This window comes from Hemitrygon akajei, chromosome 19 (assembly GCF_048418815.1).
Source record: "Hemitrygon akajei chromosome 19, sHemAka1.3, whole genome shotgun sequence".
NCBI classification, from domain to species: Eukaryota; Metazoa; Chordata; class Chondrichthyes; order Myliobatiformes; family Dasyatidae; genus Hemitrygon; species Hemitrygon akajei.
The window spans coordinates 38,947,202-38,971,194 of NC_133142.1; the positions used below are offsets into that span (position 1 = coordinate 38,947,202).

General features: G+C 41.6%; 1 protein-coding gene across 9 annotated transcripts in view; it reads right to left on the minus strand.

Moving 5' to 3' along the window:
* The window catches only part of LOC140741889 (contactin-4-like), a 2,152,419-nt gene that overhangs the window by 305,535 nt on the left and 1,822,891 nt on the right, over positions 1 to 23,993 (minus strand). The gene's annotated exons all lie outside the window — the stretch shown is intronic.

The following is a 23,993-nucleotide window of genomic DNA, read 5'->3' on the forward strand; positions in this document are numbered from 1 at the left end:
ATGCACTTTGCACAGTTGTTTGTCTATTATTTATTTAGTAACTTTAAGTTGTGAGAGTTTACTGAGCTAATGCTACATATTATGCACCAGTAACAGTAGAGAAAATGTGAATGATGTCTCAGGGAAATACTATGTATTGCTGTAATTTACAGAGGGTATGTATTCTATTGTGACCAATTTGTTGTGAAGATATGTTTTTTGTAATTTGTGTATACTTTGTTGACTTGAGTAAATTCTCAATTCCCACGTCTTTGCTGTGATTATCTCTCCCCGTTTTTCAGGGGCGTAACATGTTTACTATTTATTGTTGTGTTTGTTATGTTATGATTGCACTTGCCCCTGGGAAACGCTGTCTCATTCTGCCCTGCAGAGCTGATGTATGGTTGGAATAACAATAAAGTTTTTGAATCTTGAATCTTTCCCAGAGGCAAGTGCTTCTTGTGGTGGTTGCCATGAGGAAGTGACAATAATATCACAATATTGTGTATATAATTTCTTTGTGGAAAGTGGCAAGCACAACTGCAGGATCTTTCAGAGGACATTAGGAAGGAAGTGATGTGAAAAGAAAGCAATGTATATGCAGATCATGGAAACTGAAGAAAACCTCCTTTGTGGATCTTGGATTCAGTTGCTGCAGTGCTCATCGGGGAAAGAACCTTCTCTCCTACAATCAATCAGCTATTGTCCACTCCTGCAGTTTGGGAATGACCTGAGCTGTCTAAAGTTCATCTAGGGATCCAAAATAGAGTTGGTCAGATGGGTCACAGTGCACAAACCCCTGAGCAATGGAGGCAAAAACATACCCAATGTTGTCCTCAACCTGATGACCACCTTTGTGCGAGACTGCATCAGACTGAGCATGGAATTAAATATGTGGGCACCAAGTACCACTACCAGCCAAGGTTCTATCTGTCCCCAGTGTTGTGAAGGATAGGTCTGGTCCCAATGCCGTGTAATGTCCCAGTCAGCAGGACATTACCACACCTGTCCATCATTGGAAAGTTCTTCCAGACCATTGCTTTTGACCACAAGGCCATTGGGCAAACAGTCCAGGAGAAGGTCTCGATGGATGCAGTGGTGTGGTTTCCTGAGCAGACTGTCCAGACCATCTAACAGAATTTCTCACTGTCAGGCCTCCCCAACAAGCACCAAGATCTTGCTTGGCTGGTGGTGAGAGGGGCTCTCCCAGTAAGATCGTCCCTGCATGCCAAGAGCATCATGTTGTGTATTTAATATTTTAGTAATAGGTAAGTAATACTGTAAATATATTGTTTGATTAAGCATTCTTTGTTCCTTAGATAATGCATTGTAGTTTATCTGTAAAAATACATAAATGGCACGTACTATCATACCACAATGTAATACATGCATGTCTCACATTAAGTAAACACAAAGTTAGACTCACATTTTGGACTCGCAACATTTCCTTTCAATTAATTAAATATTTAAGAGTTACAAAATATTACACATCACTCCCACATCCCACTGCCCATGGGATGACTGTAGTGGGGAAGAGGCAACAGCTCATCTCTTGGCAAATTGTTGGCTTTCTGGAAGGGTCTGGAGGAAGATGAAAGGACCCATGTCGCATTTCATCGTGAGCAGCTGCGAGACAGAGGACTCCCGTGGACACACACCGAAACAAGCACGAGGTATTACTGACAGATCATCAACGTGGTGAAAGACGCTCTTTGGTCTGCCCGAAACCTGCGGGCCTTCCAGCACATCGGGATATCCGCGGAGGAATCGTGCCGACTGGCATATTCCAGGATGCAGGAGCACATGCTGAGGGATGCACTGCAGTTCAGTGCAGCCACCACAAGGGCTTGTTGGGGAAGGGTTCTCCTTCCACTCGAGAGTGAGGGGCCGGGTGGGGGAGGAAGCCACTCAATTATTGTGGTACGCAGTATACCACACCTGGGTGCCCTGTGAGCGGTAGCAGTGTTATTAATGTGCATGAATGCAATTGAACTGCAGAGAAAGCATAGACCGTCTATGTAAAGAATGGAAAGACATTGAATGGTTTATATTTTTAAAAAAAATATTATGAATAAAGTTTATTTCATTAAAAATACACCCGTTTCCATTTCTTTAAAGTTCTTATTCCAAGTTCTTATTCCTAGAAGTATAATCCTATTGTATTTACACTGAATTATTATCTTTTAACCATCCTTGGGCCTCTTTTCTAGTTTCCTTTTGCCTAGATTTCAACAAAGGAAACGATGAATATAGAATTGCAATTTAATGACCTGATTTGAAATGCATAGTGAAAAGTCAATAGCCAATGCACATCAATTCACTGCACAGAACCTTCAGTAATTAACTAGTAGCACTTTAGACCTTCTGTTTTTTTTGTCCAATGCAAATCAAGGGAGTGCTGAATGAATTACCACTTACATGTGAATATTTAAAGAAGAATATAATGGAGATCAGCTTTTGAACTGCAAATTACCCAGGCTGTTCTCTGATTACTCGCTCTATATTGAACTTTCTTAAACTGAACCCAGCAGAATTCACTTGCTCCAAGTAAGATTATTTGAATATTAGCACCAGGGTAAGGCTATTTTCAAGCTTTAATTAAGTTCAGTTACAAATAAAACTAGAAATCTTAGTGGGTTAGACAATATTTTATAGAGAGAAAAAAGAAACCCAACTTAAGATCTACACACACAAATGCTGGAGGAGCTCAGCAGGTCAGGCAGCATTTATGAAATGGTAAACAATTGATGTTTCAGGCTGAGACCCTTCTTCAGGACTGGAAAGGAAAGGGCAGAAACCTATGTAAGAAGACAGGGAAGATAGATAGATAGATAGATACTTTATTCATCCCCATGGGGAAATTCAACATTTTTTCCAATGTCCCATACACTTGTTGTAGCAAAAACTCATTACATACAATACTTAACTCAGTAATAATATGATATGCATCTAAAAGAGGAGGAGTACAACTTGACAGGTTATAGGTGAGACCAGGTGAGGGGAAAAGTGGGTGGGTCGGTAGTTTGAGAGGTGATGAAGCAAGAAACTGACAGGGGATAAGTGGAAGAGGTAAAGGGATGAAGAGTAAGGAATGCAACAGGATAGGACAGTGGGCTATGGAATAACAGGAAGGATGAGAGGAACCAGAGGGAGGTAAAGGGCAAGTGAAAAGAATAGAAGGGGTAAGAGTGTACCCAGAATGTGGAATGGGAAAAAAGAAAGAAGAGAGGAAGATGCCAGAATAAAAAGGTGGGTGGCGGTGGGCGGAGGACCAGCTAGAGGGTGATATGTGTAACCGGTGAGTGGGAAAGGTAAAGGGCTGGAGAAGAGGGAACCTGGTAGGAGAGTAGAACAAGGGAGAAAGGAAAGAAGGAGGGGCATCAGGAGGAGGTGATGGGTAGATGAGGAGAAGAGGTAAGAGGCCAGAGTAGGAATAGAAGATAGAAGGAGGAGGGACATTTTTACCAGGAGAAATCAATTCCAGCCAGATAGAATATGAGGTGTTGCTCCTCCATCAGAGACTGGCAAAAGAGGAGGTCATGCACCAACATATTGGAATGGAAATGGGGATAGAAATGTAAATGAATGACCACAGAGCAGCCCCCCAATTTTTGCTGTGATTCATCAATGAGGAAGCATCGGGAGTACCGCATACATTAGATGTCTCTCAACAGATTCGCAGGTGAGGGAGGAGATAAATGGGCAGGTGTAGCGTTTTGGCCACTTGCAGGATTATGTGCCAGGAGGGAGATTACTGGGGAGGGACGAATGGACAAGGAAATCAGAAAGGAAACGATCAATGTGGAAAGCGGAGAGTGGGGGCAAGGCCGTGGAGGTAAAGATTTGTTTGTGGTAGGATCACGTTTAAAATGGTGGAGGTTGCAGGGCAGCAACATCACATGTTCAATGAGGAGTCTCATAGTGTGTTCAGTGAGCTCAACTTTAAATTCAACGTCCTTTCATCAGAACTAGGTTAGAGGTCTAACTAGTTTTAATCAAGGAATGGGAGGTAGTTATGTACTTAATTGGAAAGAACATAAAGAACTCCTATCACCAAGTTAATTTTGTACCCAGTTGGCTAGTTTGGCTCTAACACCATGTGATCTCATTTTCTGTAACAGTCTAGCTTGTGGGACCTTGTCAAAGGCCTTGTTAAAATTGTACATTGAGACATCAACAGACCTGTCCCTGTTGTGGTAACGGGAGGATGGTTAAGGGCTGAAGTGCGGGAGGTGGAGGAGATGCGGGTGAGGGCATCTTTGATGACGCCAGAAGGGAAACCACGATTGGTCCTCTGATTAGTTCTCCACCTGGCGCCTCTAGCCCTTCCCCCTCCCCTATCTCTATTACTGGGCTTCAGCCCTCTCTTCCCCCACATTCCTGATGGTCTCGGCCCGAAACGTTGGCTACTCTTTTCTCACGGATGCTGCCTGACCTGCTGAGTTCTTCCAGCATCATGTACGTATTCTATGGTACAATATTATCCACTTTCCAATCTTCCACTACCTCCAGTACGTGGCTAAGGAAAATATAAAAATCTCTGTCAGGGCCTCAGCAAATTCTTTCTTTCCTTACTCACCCTTTATACTTCTCAAGAGACTTGCTCTACCCAACACATTCCTCCTTTTTCCTGACCAGAGCCTCAATATCTTTTTTGAACCATGATTCTCTAATCCTACTAGCTTTGCCCTCAACTCCACCAGGAGTTGAACGTGTTGACCTTGAACTCTCCTTATCTAACTTCTAAAAGTTTCCCACTTGCTAAATGCCTCTTTATCTGCTGACAGCCTCCTCCAATCTACCTTGTAATTTTCTGTCTAATGCCATCAAAACTATATTTCTCTCAACTTAGGACCTACGGATTAGTGCTATCTCTTGCCCTGGCTATTTTAAAACTAACAGATTATGATCGCTTTTCGAGAAGTGCTCCTCAACTGTCACTTCAGTCGCTTGCCTAGCCTCATTTCCCAAAAGAAAGCCAAGTGCTGTCCCTTCACACTCTATATGCTGTTTCAGAGAGGAAAAAATATGGACACAATTAAAAAATTCTGCTCCATCTAATGCCTTCCCACTACTGCATTCCCAGTCAATATTAAGGAAGTTAAAATCACTTACTATGACAACTATATTCTTACTGCTGCTATCTGTGATATCCCCACTTAATTGCTGCTCTAGTTCCTTCTAACTATAGTACAATCTCACGAAAGTAATTACCCCCCCCCCCCCCCGATTGGCGGCACAACAGCCCAGCTCTCAATCTAAAACATTGACCATTCATGTACTTCCACTGATGCTGCCTGACCTGCTGAGTTCCTCCAGCAATTTGTCTTTTTATCCCCTTCTTATTTCTGAGTGTCACCCATATACTCTCACTGGAAGATCCCCCAGGAATGTTTTCCCAAATTAAAATGTAACTTCTCCTCATGGCACATGGATGAAAGTAAAATAGAGTCTATGTGAGAAGGAAGATTGATTGTGGAATAAAAGGTCGGCATAGTGTTGTGGACCAAAGGTCCTGTACCATGGTGTACTTCCTACGTTCTGTGTTGTCGTTTCTTAGCTCCAGCTTCATCTTGCCTACAGTGTCTATATCCCACAACACTGACCTGTCAATCCTGTCCATTCCTCAACCCTGTAATAGCTATAATGTGTTAATCTATGGCTGAGCTCAATTGCCTTACCTCTGAGGATTCTTATGTTAAAATTAATGCAGTTTAGCCCTTCAGACCTCCCTTTCTCTCTGTCCTGTCACTGCATATCCTGCCCATTGAACTGCCTTGGTTTAACTTCCATGTTTGTGTCACCTTCCTCATGCACCACTCTACTACTTTGGGTTTCATCACTTTGCTAGTCTAGTTTCAACCTGCCTGAGTAGTTGCGGTGAATTCCCCTGCCAGGGCATTGGTTCTTCTCCAGTTCAGGTAACTCCTTTCCCGAAGCAATCTCAATAGTCCGTGGATCTGATTCCTTTCCTCCTGCACCAGTGCTCGTTAATCTGCCCTGAGCTTCTATTCCTACACTCACCAACGTGCGGCACTGTGAATAACCCAAAGATGACAACCCTTGTGGTCCTTCATTTTATCCTTCTGTGAACTCACTATAATTACACAGCAGGACTTCATACCCTTTTCTCTATCAATGTCTTTTGTATCAATATGTATAATGACCTCTGGCTACTCACCAGTACCACTGAGAATGTTTTTGCAACTACTCAGAGACCCCCTTGATCCTCTGGCATCAAAGTCGCAATGTAGCATTCTGGAGATTTATTTGCGACTACAGAGACTCCTGTCTGTTCCTGTTAACTACTGAGACTACAGCGCTCCTCGGCTCCACCCTCTCTTGCTGTGTATCAGAGCCAGTCACTGAGCCTGAGACCTGGCTACTGCCACTGCTTTCCTCAAACTGGTATTCAAAATAATGTACTTTTTACTGAAGGGAATGGTCACAGAGGAATCCTGCGATCACAATCTACGCCATCTACTTTTGTAGATGGTGACCGCCTCACTGAAGCTGCTGTCTGTAACGCTCTCGGCATCACGGATGCTCCTTTGAAAGTCCAGCTGCAGCTTCAGCCACTCAATGTGGTCAGACAGGATCTGCAGCTCGCCAATCCAACTAATCACACACACACTGGGTTCAGGTTAATTGGGGCACACCAGGACCAGTACATTTTGGCCCAACTAAGCAGCTGCCCCAATTAGCTGAAGTTGTAAGGAAATTGTTAAAAAGGTATAAAAAAGGCAAACTACTATTTAACTGAGTAATAATGTATGTATTTAAATGAAATACAGAACTATTGTGGTGAACTACATATACCTGTCTGGACACGCCCCCTGATGACTGCTCCTGTGGCTCCTCCCACAGACCCCTGTATAAAGGTGATGGAGGTCTGAGCCCGACCTCTCTGTCTCCAGGATGTAGTATAGTGGTCACTCACTGCTTGTTCCTTCTTCCAGTCAATATCTCGCCTTTACGTCTCAGAGTGAGTTATTGATGGCGCATCAACTATAAAAATGTGTACTAGTTCCTAATAGTTATCAATAGAGGAATTCATCCAGTGTACACTTCTGTGTTCTTTTGATCGACTATAACACAACAAAATCAGCACAGACACCTGGTGCAGATAATGAATTGCTTTCAAACAATACTTTTGATAATTGCATCCTCCAGATTTTCATTTTCATTGTAATGTTCATGGTGATTGTCAATACAGTCGGCCCTCCTTATCCGCGGGTTCCGTATGCGCAGATTCAACCAACCGCGGATCGGGAAAACCCGGAAGTTCTCTCTCCAGCACTCGTTGCTTGAACATGTACAGACAAATTTTTCTTGTCATTATTCCCTAAACAATACAGTATAACAACTATTTACATAGCATTTACATTGTATTAGGTATTATAAGTAATCTAGAAATGACTTAAAAGTACAGGCAGTCCCCAGGTTATGAATGAGTTCTGTTCCTGAGTCCGTCTTTAAGTCGGATTTGAAGTCGGAACAGGTACATCCGGTATTATTTAGCGTCAATTAGTCAAACGTTTTTCTTAGATTATAGTACATATTTTACCTTTCTATGCATATAAAACACTTGAGAAACATACGTATTTCAATAATTAAACCACTGCGTTGCTTAGTAATAATTGTTGCTTTCACATGCTCCATTAAAATTGTTCTGATCGTTGACCGACTGTAGCCTAACGCTTTTCCAATGATCGATGGCATTTCACCTCTTTCTGATCGCTTTATTACTTTCACCTTATTTTCAATTGTGATCGTGATTATTTTCTGAACAGAAACACTGTGGTTTCAGAGCTGCACCACTGGGTCCTAATGTCCACCACACTATGACTTGTTAAATAAAGTCCGTGGTTCCGCTGGGTCCTAAAGACCACCGCATTGATACATATTAAATAAGGGACCTGAGCATCTGCGTTTTTTGGTATCTGCGGGGGGGGGGGGGGGGGTCTCGGAACCAATCCCCTGTGGATAAGGAGGGACGACTGTACCTTCAAATTCTTCGTAATTCCTAACTTGTTGAAATGGTGATATGGTTTTATTTTCACTCCCGGCTGTTTCTGGCATCCCCAAGCCTGAATCCTTGAAACCACAGTGAGCAAAAATGTTCCAAATTGCCATACTGCTTATTACTCACCTGCAATCACTGACAAAAATCACTGCTTTTTGAACACAAACACATGCAACTGGCACTATCTAAAACCTGATCTCTTTAAGCACAGCGTTGTGTCTAATGGGCACATATGTACATTCAGTTGACAGCATTTAGAAACTGGCAACAATTTCCTGCTCTAATTAAGCCGTGTATATATCCCAGGATATGAAATGCTTGAGAAAGGTAAGGGAAAGGAAGGCTCCTTGATGTGGGAAAGAAATAATCACCCAATTTCTCTTGCTATCTGTTTAATTTGTTCATATGTGTATGCCTTCCCCAGTAACAATGTCTTATTCTGAAGGCGTAAAATGTGATTGAGTCTCTTTTAGAGAAGACAGATAGAAGCAGCTACTAATCAATGGCACCTATAACTTTCCAAGCAGTGATTTATTATGTACACTGGATTCTTTACAAGGAGGTGGAATCTGTTTGAATGGGATGGAATAGGCCCGCTCATAGCAAATATGTTGAAAGCATATACTCTCAGCATTATAAACAAAGCAAGTATCCAGTTTTGTATACACCCAAAATCATATTTGATTTTGGGTGTATACAAAACTGGATACTTGCTTTGTTTATTTGATTGCCATTTTTTCTTTCAGTTGTACATCATAGAACTGATTCTCCACCATGTCAAACCATCTTCTTGCCCAATTAGACTTAGCCATTTGTCATTTTGAGGCATTGTGAATGACCTATCACCATTTGAGACATCAGTTTACATAACTAATTCCATGCTTTGTAGAAACAGATATGAAGATTTTATTGATGCTTCACTACACAGGTCGCTACACATTTGAACATCAGCTGCAAATTGATGTCAACATATGAATGGCTCTTCTTCCTTCAGTAAAGGTTACTAAAGCACAATGCTTTGATATCACCAGTTCATATAGATGTGCACAATGAGTGAAGGTGTGATACATTTAAATCCTGTTCTCCCACTTTCCAAGTTCTTCCTTATCTTCCTTGTGTAAGGAAATGAGGGATGCTATATTTGCAAAAACCAGTTCCTTCAGCATTTCATTGCGGCCGCACCTTAATTGTTGAAAAGATATGCTGATGGACCAGATTTTGGCATTAGGATCTTCCTACAAATTCTTAATATCCTGGGAATCATTGACAAGTGAGCTTTTGGTTACTCTACTTTCTTACCACTGACTTGCATCCACCTTACGTTTTCTCAAGCTCAACTAAGCCACTTCTGTGCTTGAAATACACTCGGTGGTCATTTGATTAGGTTCTTCCTGTACTTAAATTTTATTTGTTGTGTGTCATACAGAACTTTATTACTGAATATTTATTATGGTGTAAAATAGCTCCTCCACAAAGTAGCTCACATACACTCAGTAGTTGCTCTGTTAAGTACCTCCTGTACCTAATAAAGTGGCCACTGAGTGTGTATTCATGACCTTCTGCTGCTTTAGCCCATCCACTTCAAGATTCAATGTGTTGTGTGTTCAGAGTTGCTCTTCTGCACACTACTGTTGTAAATCATGGTTATTTGAGTTACTTACTGTCAGTTTGAACCAGTCTGGCCATTTTCCCCTGACCTCTCTCATTAATAAGGCATTTTCACCCACAGAACTGCTGCTCACTGGATTTTTTTTTTTGTTTTTCTTATCATGCTCTGTAAACTTTATAAACTGTTGAGTGTGAAAATCCCAGGAGATCAGCATTTTCTAAGATACTCAAACCACCCAGCTTGGGACCAACAGTCAAAGTCAATTAGATCACATTCTGTTCCCATTCTGATGTGTGGTCTGAACAACAACTAGACTTTTGATCATACTTTTATACATTAAGTTGCTACCACATGATTGGCTGAGTATATATTTGCATTAACAAGCGGGTGTACAAGTTTACCTAATAAAGTGGTCACTGTGTGAGAGGATAGCTACTGTTGTGCCTTTGTTTAATCAGAGACTGGAATAATGCAGGAAACTACAAGCTGATGAGCTTACAGTCAGTGGTAAAGTTATTAGAAAGGATTCTGAAGGAAGGGATATATTTGCAGATGGAAAGGCAAAGACTTTGATGTAGTTAGCATGGCTGCATGTGGCAAATTGTGTCTCACAAATGTGTACAAGACTTTTGGAGAGGTGATCGATAAGATTGATGAGGACAAGTAGAAGACAGTATCTACACGGACATTAGCAAGGCCTTCGGCAAAGTCCTGGTGTTGTTGAACAAACCATAGGAGGCGATAAGTCAACATGCAGGAGAAAGCTAGGACACCTGTTTGAAAGGTGTCACCACAACTTCTCACTCAATGTCAATAAAATTTAAGAGCTGATTGTCGACTTCATGAAGAAGGAGGAGGTGACAATGCAGTTGTCTAACATGGGGGATTGGCAGTGCAGAGTGTCAGCAGATTTAAATCTGTTAACATATTGGCTGAACTGTCCTGGTCCAAGCATTCCGATTCACTACATTCTTTGGAGATTAAGGAGGTCTAGCTTGTCATTGATCACTTATGGACTCCTACAGGTCTACTGTTGCAAGAATATTGACTTGCTGCACCATGGTCTGAAACAGCAATTTGAATATGTCAGAAGAAGCTGCAAGAGTGTTGTGGATTCAGCCCATCATATAATGGGCACATCCATCCCCATCAGTAGTATATATAAGAGGCACTGACTCAAAAAAGAAAAACACATCATCAAAGATCCTCATCATCTAGGCCATGCCTTCTAACAGCTACCATCACACAGGAAGTATTGAAACCAGAAGACCCACACGAACAGATACAAGAACAGCTACTTCCCTTCAATCACTCATTTTTTGAACCAACTAGCAAAACCCAGATCACTACAGTTTAATAATACTATGACCACTTTGGCAATTTTACAATGGCCTAGGTTTTAATTTTTGATCTATTTGAGTCTTTCTTGTAAAAATTGCCTGTAATTTAGGTTTAATTTACATTGTTATTATGAGTGCTGCTTATACAAATGGTATGTCCCTGTGATGCTGCTGCAAAAATTTGATTTTCATTGCACCTGTGCATTACATATTACAATAAATTTGACTTTGATGTGGTCGGCTGGTTTGGAACATATGAGATTCAGAATGAGTTGGCAAACTGGATTCAAAATTGACTTGGTTAAGAGGAAGACAGCTTGTTAACACTTTGGATGAGAAAGCAGGTGCATGATTAGTAAGTGTGTAGATGATACCAAAAGTGGTGGCACAGTAGACAGCACAGAAGTTTGTCCAAGCTTGTAGAATATAGGACTGGGAAAGTGGACAAGGAAATAGCTGACTGAATTTAACACAGAATTGCAAAGTGATTCATTTTGGAAAGCTAACCCAGGACAAAACATGCATAGTGAATGATTGGGACCTGTGGAGTGTTGTTGAACAGAGAGACACAGGGCTAAAAGTTCAGAGATCCTTGGAATAGGAACACAGGTAGATAGGGTGGCGAGGAAGCTGTATGGTATACTTGCTGTCAAAAAGTATTCTAGAATGTTTTCTACTGTTATCATTGACAGATGAAGACTTACATTGATTATGCTAAAATTTTGTGTGATAGAAATTTGTACTTTTTTCTGCAAATGGGTTGGTCCCTGGAAAATTAACAATGAAGGTGAATAGATTTTGAAATCATAACCAACAGACCAGAAAAAAAATGTCACCACTAGCCATTCAATATGTTCTATTAAAATGCAAACAATGATTGAACTGTATGAAAGTATGCTGACAAAACAAATCAAACACCAGATGCAACATTAAATATACATCTCATGCTGAACAATTAATTCACCATTACAAAAACAACTATTTGGTTTCGAACCTCTGATATTTTGCAACATTAGGATTTTGAATATTTTTCTATTATAGCACAGCCAGTATAATACTACAAAAGGAGTTTAAAATATGCAACAAATATAATGAGAATCAACACGTTTGCAAACAAGGGTTATGATAGAAACCATCGTGCTTTCTTGTGTTATTCTGGAAATATTTCTGGCACCAGTCATTTTCAAAACTAAATTTCCTTAATTACAGCAGCCAGTTTAAAATGTGCTGATAGAGATTTACTTGACTGTGTGATGCACAGACCCATGAAATAAAGACAGATGGAAACAAATACAATGGAGTATATAGAATTCACAGCTCGATTAGTTATTTTCTGTGTTATTTTAGATACTTTTTAAAAAAATACTGTAACTCAAAAGTGGAAAGAAGCCTTTTGTTCTGGAATGTGTAAGATGTCTGAGGATTCTGACCTTATCTAATTCAATGTTTTTGAAATTTAAAAAGGGACAAAAGCAGTATTAGATACACAAAGAAATGTAGTAAGATCTGAGATCTGTCATGTTGCATCATCTGATTGTCACCAGCTGTTGTTATATCAGTCTGGTTAATACCTGTGGATATGACAATAAACTCAATTTTGAATTTGTACATATTTGACCCAGGGATGGGGCAATTGGGCTGTGGGTCCGCGAAGGGAGAGTTGAGCTGCGGAGTTGTGGGAGGCGAGTCAGGCTGCCGGACTGCGGGAGAGGCGGATTTGGTTCGAAGGAACTGATGCGGATGTAGGCCGCGCTGCTGCCTTCTACTTAAAGGCATAGGAGTTGCTGCATGAAGACTGTGTGGAGAGAAACCATGAGTGACTGTCTTGGACATTTCTTTTGTGATCCCATGACACTGCCGGACATTGATTGCCGCAGGCCTGGTTCCCTTGTTCGATAGAAAGACAGGAGGCAAGGCAGCAGTGTCGCCTCTGTTGTAGTGTGGACTAGGCCTCAAGCTGTGTGCTTGACTGCTGCTGCAGTCCAGGTGAGGAGGAGCCATTGGAGGCGGTGTAAGCGTGGTGTCCATGTTCAGCTTGGGGGTGGCTTCTCCCATCAGTGCTGCCCTCCAGTGTTGGATCAGTGGAATTACAGGTGGGCTGCCAGGAACCGTCAATTTGCAGGACTTGTCACTCAGGGTCTTGGACTAAAAATGTGTTTTCTTGAGTAATAATGTTCTTTTTATCTCTCTCATTATTTTGAATGCACTGGTATGTTTTTGCACCTTTGGCCCCAGAGGAACTCTGTCTCATTCAACTGTGTCCTTGTATGGTTTGAAAGATAATTAAACTTGAATTGATTTGATTGAAAGGCAGTGATTTGGTTGTTTTAATTTTGTGATAAAATCTGCTTGAGCATTAAGCATTATGGTTCTATTATTACACTGATAAATTTTCTTTTCTCTCATTTGAGGCTGTATACATGACTCCAGAGTTAGCTGCCACTGTATTCAGCTGCCTCCTCATATACCTGTTCACTTTTCAAAATGTTTAATCCCGAAGTGAAATCCACTACTGTTTCCACACACGGTGTTGGATGAACTGAGTAGCCAGGCAGCAGCTATAGAGGGAAATGAACAGTCAACACTTTGAGTTGTGGCCCTTCATCAGGACCAGGAAGAAAGAAAGCAGCAACTAGAAAAGAAAACACATGGTAGGTGGTGGTGGGGGGTGTGGAGGGAAGTAGTCAGGTAGTAGGTGAGTCCAGAGGAAGGGGAGGAAGAAAGGGAATGATGTGAGAAACTGGAAGATAATTGGTGGAATAGCTGAAAAAGAAGGAATCTGACAGGCAAGGATAGTCATGCATGGAATAAAGGGAAGGGGATTTGGAACAAGAGGGAGTTGAAAGGCAGGTCATGAGAGCAGAGGAAGAGAAGAGAAGGGGTAAAGGGGCCACAACAAAGAGGTAGTCTCCAGCCCCTTGGTATGAACATCGAATTCTCCAACTTCTGATAATTCTCTCCCTCTCCCTTCCCCCATCCCACTTTCACTCTGCCTCCTCCTCCAGCTGCCTATCACCTCTCTCATGATTCTGCCTTCTTCTACTACCCATAGTGCTTTTCCCTTACATTCCTTCTTCACCTTTCCTGCCTATCCCCTCCCTGCTTTCCCTCCCCCACCCCTTGATCTTTCCTCTGATTGGTTTTTCACCTGGCACCTTCTCCCCTCTCCCCACCTTCTTTATGGGGCCCCTGCCACCTGTGACCCTGAAGAAGGGTCTAGGCCCGAAACGTTGACTGCTCGATTCCGCGGATGCTGCCCAACCTGCTGAGTTCCTCCAGCGTGTTTGTACGTGTTGATTTGACCACAGCATCTGCAGTGTACTTTGTGTTCACAACAAAGCGGAGTTGTTACCAGAATCTGACGTTCATTCAGTCAGTTTGGAGATGACCAAGATGGATTATGAGGTGCTGCTCCTTCAACTTGCGTCTGACCTCACTGTGGCTGTAAAGGAGACTATGGACAGAGATGTCAGTGTAGAAATTGAAATGGGTGGTTCTGGGAGATACTGGCTGTTGCAAAGGAAGGAGGAAGATGCTCAATGGAATGGTCCCCAGTTTGCATCGGGTCTCACTGATACAAGGGAGGACATGCCAGGAGCAAGGGATGCGATAAAATACCGCTGAATTACAAGTGACCACCACCTCACCTGGAAGGACAGTTTGGTGCCCTCAACAGAAGTCAGGTTGAAGCTGTAGGGGCATGTGAGTTTGCGGAGGAAAATGCCAGGAGAGAGGTCGGTCGGGAGAGCCAAGTGGGTAAAGGAGTCACAGAGAGTCACAATCTCTGCAGAAAGTGGAGTAGGAGGAGAAAAAGATGTGACTGGTGGTGGGGTAAAGTGGGAGACAGTAGAAGTTTCAGAGAGTGATGTGTTTGATAGGGTTATAAGTGAGGACAAGGTGAACCCCTTCCCTGTTATGCCAGGGGGTGTGTGGTGAACTACATATACCTGTCTGGACACACCCCTCTGCTGACTGCTCCTGTGGCTCCTCCCACAGACCCCTGTATAAAGGCGATTGGAGGCACTGCTCCCCCCTCAGTCTCCAGGATGTTGTGTGGTGGTCTCTTGCTGCTGACGGTGCTTTCCTCCAGCTAATAAAAGCCTATCTCGACTCACGTCTCCAAGAGTTATTGATGGTGCATCAGGGTGAAAAGGTGAGAACAGAATATAGCCAATGAAGGAGATACTGTTGTGATTATCATTGATAGCTTTGGAAGGGAAACCCTGTCTTCTGAAACAAAAATGAGGAGACTTCAGATGTCCTGGAAAGGAAAGCCTCATTCTGAGAACAGTTGCACCAAAGGCAGAGGAACTGAGAAAAGGGAATAGAATTCTTACAAGTGACATGCTGGGAAGAAGTGTAATCAAGGTAACAGGAAGACAGTGGATTTGTAAAAGATTTTGGTGGATGACCTGTCTCTGGAGATAAGGACAGAAAGATCAAGAAAAGACAGGGAGAGAGGTGTCACAGATGGATCAAGTGGATTAGGGTGGAAGTTGAAGGCAAAGTTAATAAAATTGACAGCTCTGCATGGGTGCAGAAAGCAGCACAAATACGGTCATCAGTGCAGTGGAGAAAGAATTGTTAAGTATTTTATGTAGCTAAAAAGGCAGGCATAGCTGGAGTACTTGGCAACACCTTTGGTCTGGAGAAAGTGAGAGGTGCTGAAAAAGAAGTTTTTGAAGATGAGCACTGAGTACCAGTTCGGCCAGACAGAGGAAGGTGGTAGTGGCTGTTGTGTATTTAATATATCATTAATATTTGAGTAATATTGTAAATATATTATTTCATTAAGCATTCTTTGTGGTTTAAATAATTCATTACAGGTTATACGTAAAATACGTAAATGGCATATGTCATTCTGTCACCACATCGTAAGTGTAGGCCTTGCTTAAAGTAAAACCAAAACTAAATGTCATCTTTATGTACCAACTCATATGATATGGGCAGTCATGCCCTTTGACTGTGATTTTTTATACAGAAGTGGTTTGCCATTGCCTTCTTCTGGGCAGTCCTTTACAAGTTAGGTAAACCCAGCCATTATCAATACTCTTCAGAGATTCAGCAGGCCAGCCAGCATCTATGGAAAAGAGTAAACATTTGACATTTCATGTCCTGATGAAGGGTCTCAGCTTGAAGCATCGACAGTCAACTTTTCCATAGATACTGCCTGGTCTGTGGAGTTCCTCCAGCATTTTGTACGTGTGTTGCTTTGGATTTCCAGCATCTGCAGAATTTCTTGTGTTTTTGTCTCTTCAGAGATTGTTTGCCGGATATCAGTGGTTGCATAACCAAGACTGCTCATATGACTATCCATAGTTTTATATAACCCTGATGGGGGGGGGGGGGGGGGAATGCGGCTAAGCAGATGCTACACCTTGCCCAACGGTGACCGCGGGCTTGTGGAGGGAAGGAGTGCCTTACACCTCCTTTGTTAGAGATGTATCTCCACCCTGCCACGCACAAACTAAACATATATGAGTTATTCCTGGCTTTGGGTTTTTCATTCAATTAGTTTTATGTTTTTGGAGTTACAAAGCTTAACAGCGGTGATGAGGAAGTTTTAAATGAACCCAAGATGACTACCTACCTGTTGAAGTGCAGCAAGATGTTTGAGTTAATAAAAGCGCAGCACATGCTTCCTCATGAAAAGACAGAGTTGGAAGAATTAAAAAATGCAGAAAACAGACAAATTCATGGGTTCATAAACAGTGAGTACTGAATGATAATAATCAAAAATAAAAAAAGCAGAAATGTGTGTCTATAATGGAAAGATAGACGTGTTTGATTACACAAAATATAACCGGATATTGTATACTGAGTGAATTGAGTAGTATTTTGAAGCAAATAAAATGGCCAATGAAAAGCAATTGCCAGTTTCTCCGAGTGCATTGGGTTTAAAGCAAGGGTTCCCAACCTGCAGTCGACTGACCCCTCAGTTAATGGTAGGTGTCCATGGCATAAAAAGGTTGAGAACCCCCTGATTTAAAGACATACAGTTTGCTCAGAAGTATAACTGCTCCAACCAAACCAGCCGATATGAGCTTTGTTGTATTCGTGAAAGTAAGGCAGCAACATTTAGAACCAAAACTGTTGTTCATAGCAGAATGCCTTAGGTATCATAAGTAGAATCAAAAGGAACAGGAGTCCATTTCAGGGCAAATGGCTGAATTGAAGGGATTGCTTGAGCATTGTCAGTTCAGTAGTAGGCATAATGATACACGGAGCAATCTTTTAGTTGTGGAATCTTAAAACAAAGCATTAAAAATTGGCTCCTAACTGAAGCTAAACATACATTTAAAAGAGTAGTTGCAATGGCGGTATCAATGGAAACAGCAGACAGAGGCATAATTGAGTTGCAGTCAGGAATGAAAATGAACATGAACGAATTGAAATGTTTAAACAGAAACTGGCCTGGCTGAATGAAATGTGCTAGCATTGTGGCAGGGGCTCACATACATCAGACCAATGCAGATTTAAAAGTGAAACTTGCAGAAAATGCAAAGTGTAGAAAACAAACAAGGATTTATGTCAGGCAGACAAAAGTACTATACAGGGAATATTTAAGGATAAAAAGTCAAGTTGCAGTTTCAAAAAGAGCACTAATCTGCATGCTGTTAATGAAAAATCTGATAATGAAGATGAGTAAAACAGGACTGAGTAGCCTTGAGATTTACATTGTGAAAACTAACAATGGGCATGTAATATAAGCTTACACCAGAAATGAATGGTAAATTAATTTAAATGGCAAGGGTCTACAGAGGTGATCAAAAGTGGGTTCTTGGTCAGATTAGGGACAGAACTGGATCACTCTCCTACACAATAGAGATTATGTCTGATGTCATCTGGAGATGAAACATCAATCCGTAGAGGAAAGCAAAGTCAATTATTAGAGAAGACGGGTGTCCAGAGCTGTCAGAACCAGTTCCTACAGTCCCAGAGTCAACTTCCATGGAGGAGACCCCAGAACATGAGATTGTTTCACAGCCACACGTTTCACCTGCCAAGCAGAGTAATTCCTCCTGTCAGGAAAGACGTTATCCCACAAGAATAAGAAATCCTTCATAGCGACGAAATCTTTAGGCCTGGATGGGTCAATTTAAAATTTACAATGCTGTGGATGTCTATATAGCAGTTGATTAAAAAGTACACTTTGTGCATGTATATAAATATATACTGTATATATGAGTTGAGCAAAAGAGTATCCTCTTTTGAATTGGTGTTTATAGCTAAGCAAAGAGGAGTGTTGTGTATTCAATATATCAGGAATATTGTAAATATATTGTTTGATTAAGCATTCTTTTTTGTTTAAGTAATTCGTTATGGGGTATATGTGAAATTACCGTGAATGACATACATCACTACACCACCATGTCATACGGATGTGTGTGCCTTGTAAAGAAGGTGCCTGCAGACGGAGGCAATGGAAGAAGAATTTGGTGTTGTAGCAGGAGCAGAACTCATTGAGGTAAGGATGTAGCGAGACAAAGTCAAGGCCCTGATGAGGACAGAACACTTTGCTGCAGAGAAGGGAGGGTATGACGGGACGGTGAAGACATGATGGAGAATTGGAAGGGTCAAAGGAGAGAGGAAGGGGAGTAGTCAGTGAAGTGAGATGGTCTGAAGATGGGGATGGAGAGGACTGAATGGGACATGAGGGGTGGAGAGGAGCTTGAAAGACCACTGGAGGGTGGAGAGTTGTGCTGCAAGGAGAGGAATAGAAGGATTCCGTGGCAGTTAAAGAAATCTCAGCATGGAGGTGGCAGAGGTGGCAGGGACCATGGTTTGAATGCTTCCAATCCTTCATGAAAGTAATGATGCAGAACTGCATTTACCTCCATCCTCAATTCCAGGAATGATGGGATCTAGCTAAGAAAGAAGTTGAGCCTGGGGCATTTGGTGGAGAGCAAGGCCCTGACCTATGATAGAGAGAAAGACAAGGCCCACAGCTATGTGAGCACAGCGGTGAGGATGGTGCATGGTATCTGGCAGGAGAAGCAGAGGGAAGCTTATTCAGAAAATGGGTTTTCCTTTTACTATGAGGGCAGATATGAGTTGGAGGAGCAACACCTCATATTTTGTTTTGTTATCACCAACCTGACTGAATCAACATCCAATTTTCTAACTTCTAGTAACCACTCTCCTTTGTTTTCCTACCCCTCCTCTCTTTGGTTTCCCTCATTGCTGTGGGCCCCATCAACCCTTCGCTTCCTCTCTTCCACCCTCATGACTTATCCATAATCATTGCTCTTTTTCCCCAGCTCATTCATGTCATTCCATCATCTAATGTCCTCCCCGGTCAGATCCCTTCCACTTCAGCCAACTGTCTCTTCCACCTATCAGCTCCTAGCATCTCACATCATTCCCTTTCATACCTAGTCCCCACCCACCTAGCTTCCTCAGTTCACCTGGCACACCTATTATCTGCCAGCCTGTGCTACCCCACCCCCTACCTCAAGCTTGTTATTGTGGCTTATACTCTCTTCATTTTAAGTCAAGATGGAGGGTTTTGGACCGATATAACAACTCTTCATTCCCCTCCACTAATGATCCATGACCTGCTGAGTTCCTTCAATGTTTTGTGTGTGTTGCTTAAAATTTCCAGCATCTGCAGAATCTCTTGTGTCTCCTTACAACTGACTGCTGTGCTCTAGTTTATATTTCATGAGTTTATATAGCAACCACTGAAAACACTTTGATCCACTATTAACACAGAATTCCGTACAAAGGAGCTTGTGATCTTAAGGGCAAATGGTAAAACTGAGTATTTTTTACTTTCAGCAGGATCAAATATCACTGAAGGAAGATGAGGACTACCTACTGACAGTCTGAATGTATATATGTACCAAAATATAATGAGGAAATTTCATGGGAAATATTGGCAATATTCCACAAGGTTGGAGAGTTGGTACTAAATTCGAACTGTGTTTGGAATTGAAAATAGATAGTTGAGTTCCTGTCTGCATTACAACTGTGCAACATAATCTTCATACTGAAATGAGGGCAATAAATCTCAAGGTTCATCTGTTACCATTTATGTCTTTTAATTAAGTCACATCCTTGTAACTCATTCCCATCTGACCACTATTCCACATTTATATTTTATAATGTTACAACAAAGCCACAGTGTCGTCACAGCTGATGCAATGAAAACCCTTCCTTGTTTAGTGATCCAAGTAGAATTTTCTGGAGTTACAAAGAATGGTTAACACTTTTAAAGACAATGTAATATGTTCACATGTGATACCTTTTGTTATATGATTTGGAAAAAATTATCACAGGTAGCATAAATAATTTGTACAATTACAATCTGGGATTTTTCTGACAAAAGGGGTGTGTGTGTGTGTGCGTGTGTGTGTGTGTGTGTGTGTGTGTGTGTGTGAGAGAGAGAGAGAGAGAGAGAGAGAGAGAGAGAGAGATTGTGCGCCTGTCTGTATGTGTGTATATGAAGGGAGTGAGGTGCTATAATATACTTGGTTGAAATGGAAAGGTACAGTTAACCTGTGAATTACAGCTTGCGATTTATTTTCAATAACCACCTGATCTAAGCAAAAGCATTTTGAAAAGAGTAGCAATGCAATTCATTTATCAGTTTTGTAGAAGCTTGAAAAAGAGATATTATTTTGAGAAGTTACAGATGACGCCTTTAATCACTTCAGCTCTTTTACCCATGGTGCTCAAAGAACAATGTATCATGAGTACGGCCCTCTCCACCATTGAGCACATTGTTATGATCCCAGCCCCCTCCTTCTTGAGAATTGCAAGATCGCTATTAATTCAGGTCTTGGACCCAGGAAATGAGAGAGAATCCTCAAGGTTTTGGAATGTGTCCTAGCCCCTCAGCAAGACAAAGCAACGGATTTGGCCATTGTTTCTTGGAGACACCTTTGTGGATTGCAATCCTATACTACGTGCCAGCTCTCAGGGCAACGTGGGCTGGGCTACAGAGAGAGATTGCATCATCCCAACCTGATTGACATCTGAGACCCCGTGAGTCCAGATAAAAAGAGGGGCTGTAGAGACGGCCCCTCAGACACACCAGAAGAGACGCTAGCGATCCCGTATAGCGGGCAGCCATTTGAAGGAAGCCACGTGTGTTCGGTACCCAGGCCTGGGAGCTGGTAGCTGATACCACAGAAACGAGTTTCTGTAATTAACAACGGGGAACCAACTCCCCCGACACATCGGATCGGCCTCATCCAAAGACCCGGGCAAGTTTCTCTTATCACAAATCTCTCTCTCTCTCCAACCAGTGAAAACCCAGCGGTCCCCAAAGGCTAAAGCCTGCATGAACTTGAGAGACTTTTATATTTCCATCGGACAATATTTTTACCCCTAGACAAAACGATAGAGCTACTTCTTATTGATGATTATTACTATACCCGCGCTTTAGATTGAGTATTGACGATGTATATTATCTGAATGTTTGTATTAACCTTACTTTTGTGCCCCTTTATAAATAAAAACTTTTAAAAATAGTACCATCAGACTTCAACGGACCTCCCTATCTTTGCTGGTAAGTGACCCAGTTACGGGGTTCGTAACAACATCTACACAGAGCGCTGTCACATAAGAGCAGCATCCATCATCGAGGTCATGCTCTCTTCTCACTGCCGTCATCAGGAAAGAGGGACAAGAGTCTCAGGACCCTCACCATCGGCATCAGGAATAGTTATTACCCCTCAAACATCAGACTCTTGATCCAATGGTGAAAAGTTCACTCAGGCTCCATTGCCCATATTAGAACAGCTCCCACTTCCTATGGATTCATTTTCAAGGACTCTTCGCTTCCTGTTCTTCATATTTATTGTAATTGTCTTTCCTTTATAATTGCACATTTGTTGTCCTTTGCACTTTGGTTGTTTGTCAACCCTGTTCAGTGCAGTCTTTCATTGATTCCATTGTTGCTCTCGGATTTATTGAGCACGTCTGCATGAAAACAAATCTCAGGGTTGTATATGGAGACATATATGTACTTTGATAATAAATTTACTTTGAACTTTAACTTTTGAAGTTCTGTACATTTATCCAGAGTGGAAGCAAACGTTGGAAGCCATTAATTAAAGAAAACTGTTGCCTATGCTAGGATATTGTGAATTATCAATTGTTCTAATGGCACAAATATTAATTCTACTGCCCACTGACAAGATAATTGATGGGAGTGAAGTTTAAAATGCTAATTAAACACAGTGTGTAATCATTTCCTGGAGCATTAATTTGCATTACAGATGACAAAATTACTATTATCATGATTCTATCAACTGACATTATGCAATTTCGTAGAAAATAGAAATGGACAATAATCACGTTCTCTGCCAAGAGTTTCATTTTAGTAGTGGTTTGCTGGGCAGATATCAACCTTTCTCTTCAATATTTTTTAACACTTATTACTCCATTTTCTGCACATTTGTTTGCTGCATTGTCTGAAATCACAGACTTCTGATCTGTTCTTTCACCTAATATAGATTAGTTAGGTTAGGATTGAGTAAGGGGCAGCCAGCAAAAATTAAGAACAAAGATATTTTGAAGAGTACTTTTTGAAGCAATAATAATGGTTTATATTGTTATTTTGTAATCTTGTATAGTAACTCACCTCAAGAAACATTGTCCTTGCAATACTTCTGGAATACGCTTTAAGAATCAAACTCCACATTGTGACTGGCACTTCAGAGTATCAACGTTTCTTAGTATAGTTACTCAAATGTTTTTCTTTTAATTGTGCCATACATTTGCTTTTACTGTCAGTATTTACTGGCTGACTGCCAGTAATTAACGTTTATCATAATGCAAAATGGCAACTTTAATGTGAGAAACAAGATATAACTTTCTGTGACAAGTTGAATTCACACCTACTGATCTAAATGCAGACCCTTTACATCATTCAATGCAATGTGACAGCAGCAGAAACAGTGAATGTTTTTTCATAAATTGCAAATGGAGAAGGCCCACTTGTATAATGACTGATGCATAATCTTTTCTTTTTAATTTCTTCTCTAAGTTTGATGAAGAGTGAATTCGAGTTTCTCTTTCCATTGATACTACCTGGTCTACTTCCAACATATTCATTACATATCTGACTTAACCATATTCTTATTTGTAAGAATGCAATGGCGTTGCATGGTTTATTCTTGAAAAAAATTATTATGATTGAAGTTTATTTTGATTTAAAAAATATGTGAAGAGTGAGGCTATACTTTTTGGCTTCTGATCCGACCAATCCCAAAACCCTTTTCTGTCAGGCCTAAATACCTAAAGGCGCTGGGGATCTGGTTTGGAGGGGTCAAAGTGCATAACACAACCAGAGCATTTGGCAGAATGCCTCATCACCAGATCTCACCAACAGGCACTAAGATCTCATTTGGCTGGCAAGCAGATGGCCTTCCCAGTCAGATCCTTTCTGCTTCCATGGAACATCACTTCCAACGTGCTCTGCCCACGAGAGGTCTGTAGTAGGGAAGAGACAATTGCTCACCTTTTTGCAACCTGTGGGTTTGCGATGAGGATGTGGAGACAGATGCGAGGGCCTGTGACACCATTCATCCCAAGATCTACATAATAGACATCTTCTACTTAATCTGGGGTTCCAAGATGGAGCGGTAGGACAAGTCTCCTGAGGATGGGCACAAAATTAGATGCAAGGTTGCCCTCATCCTTAGCAGATCCTTTGTGTGAGGTTGTACTGCTTGGTGTGTGGCATCACAAGTCACTGTTTGCTGAGGTTCTATCTGTGTCTGGTGTTGCAGAAGGTATGCCTGGACCCTCTACTGTGCCACAATCCAGTCCAAAAGATATTGCTGCACTGCTTGCTCTTTTTGGAAGAGATCTTCTAAGTAAACACCTTTGACCACAAGTCCATCAGGCAGTGGTCAGCATGGAACATATTACAGACATTGTGGGACTGAGTCTGTGGGTTTGTTCCCTGAGCAAATGCCTCATCGCCAGATCTGACCAACAATTACCAACATCTCACATGGCTGGCGGTGAGAGGTTTCCTCCTAATGAGACCTCTCCTCTACAAACAAAATATTATCCCCACCGT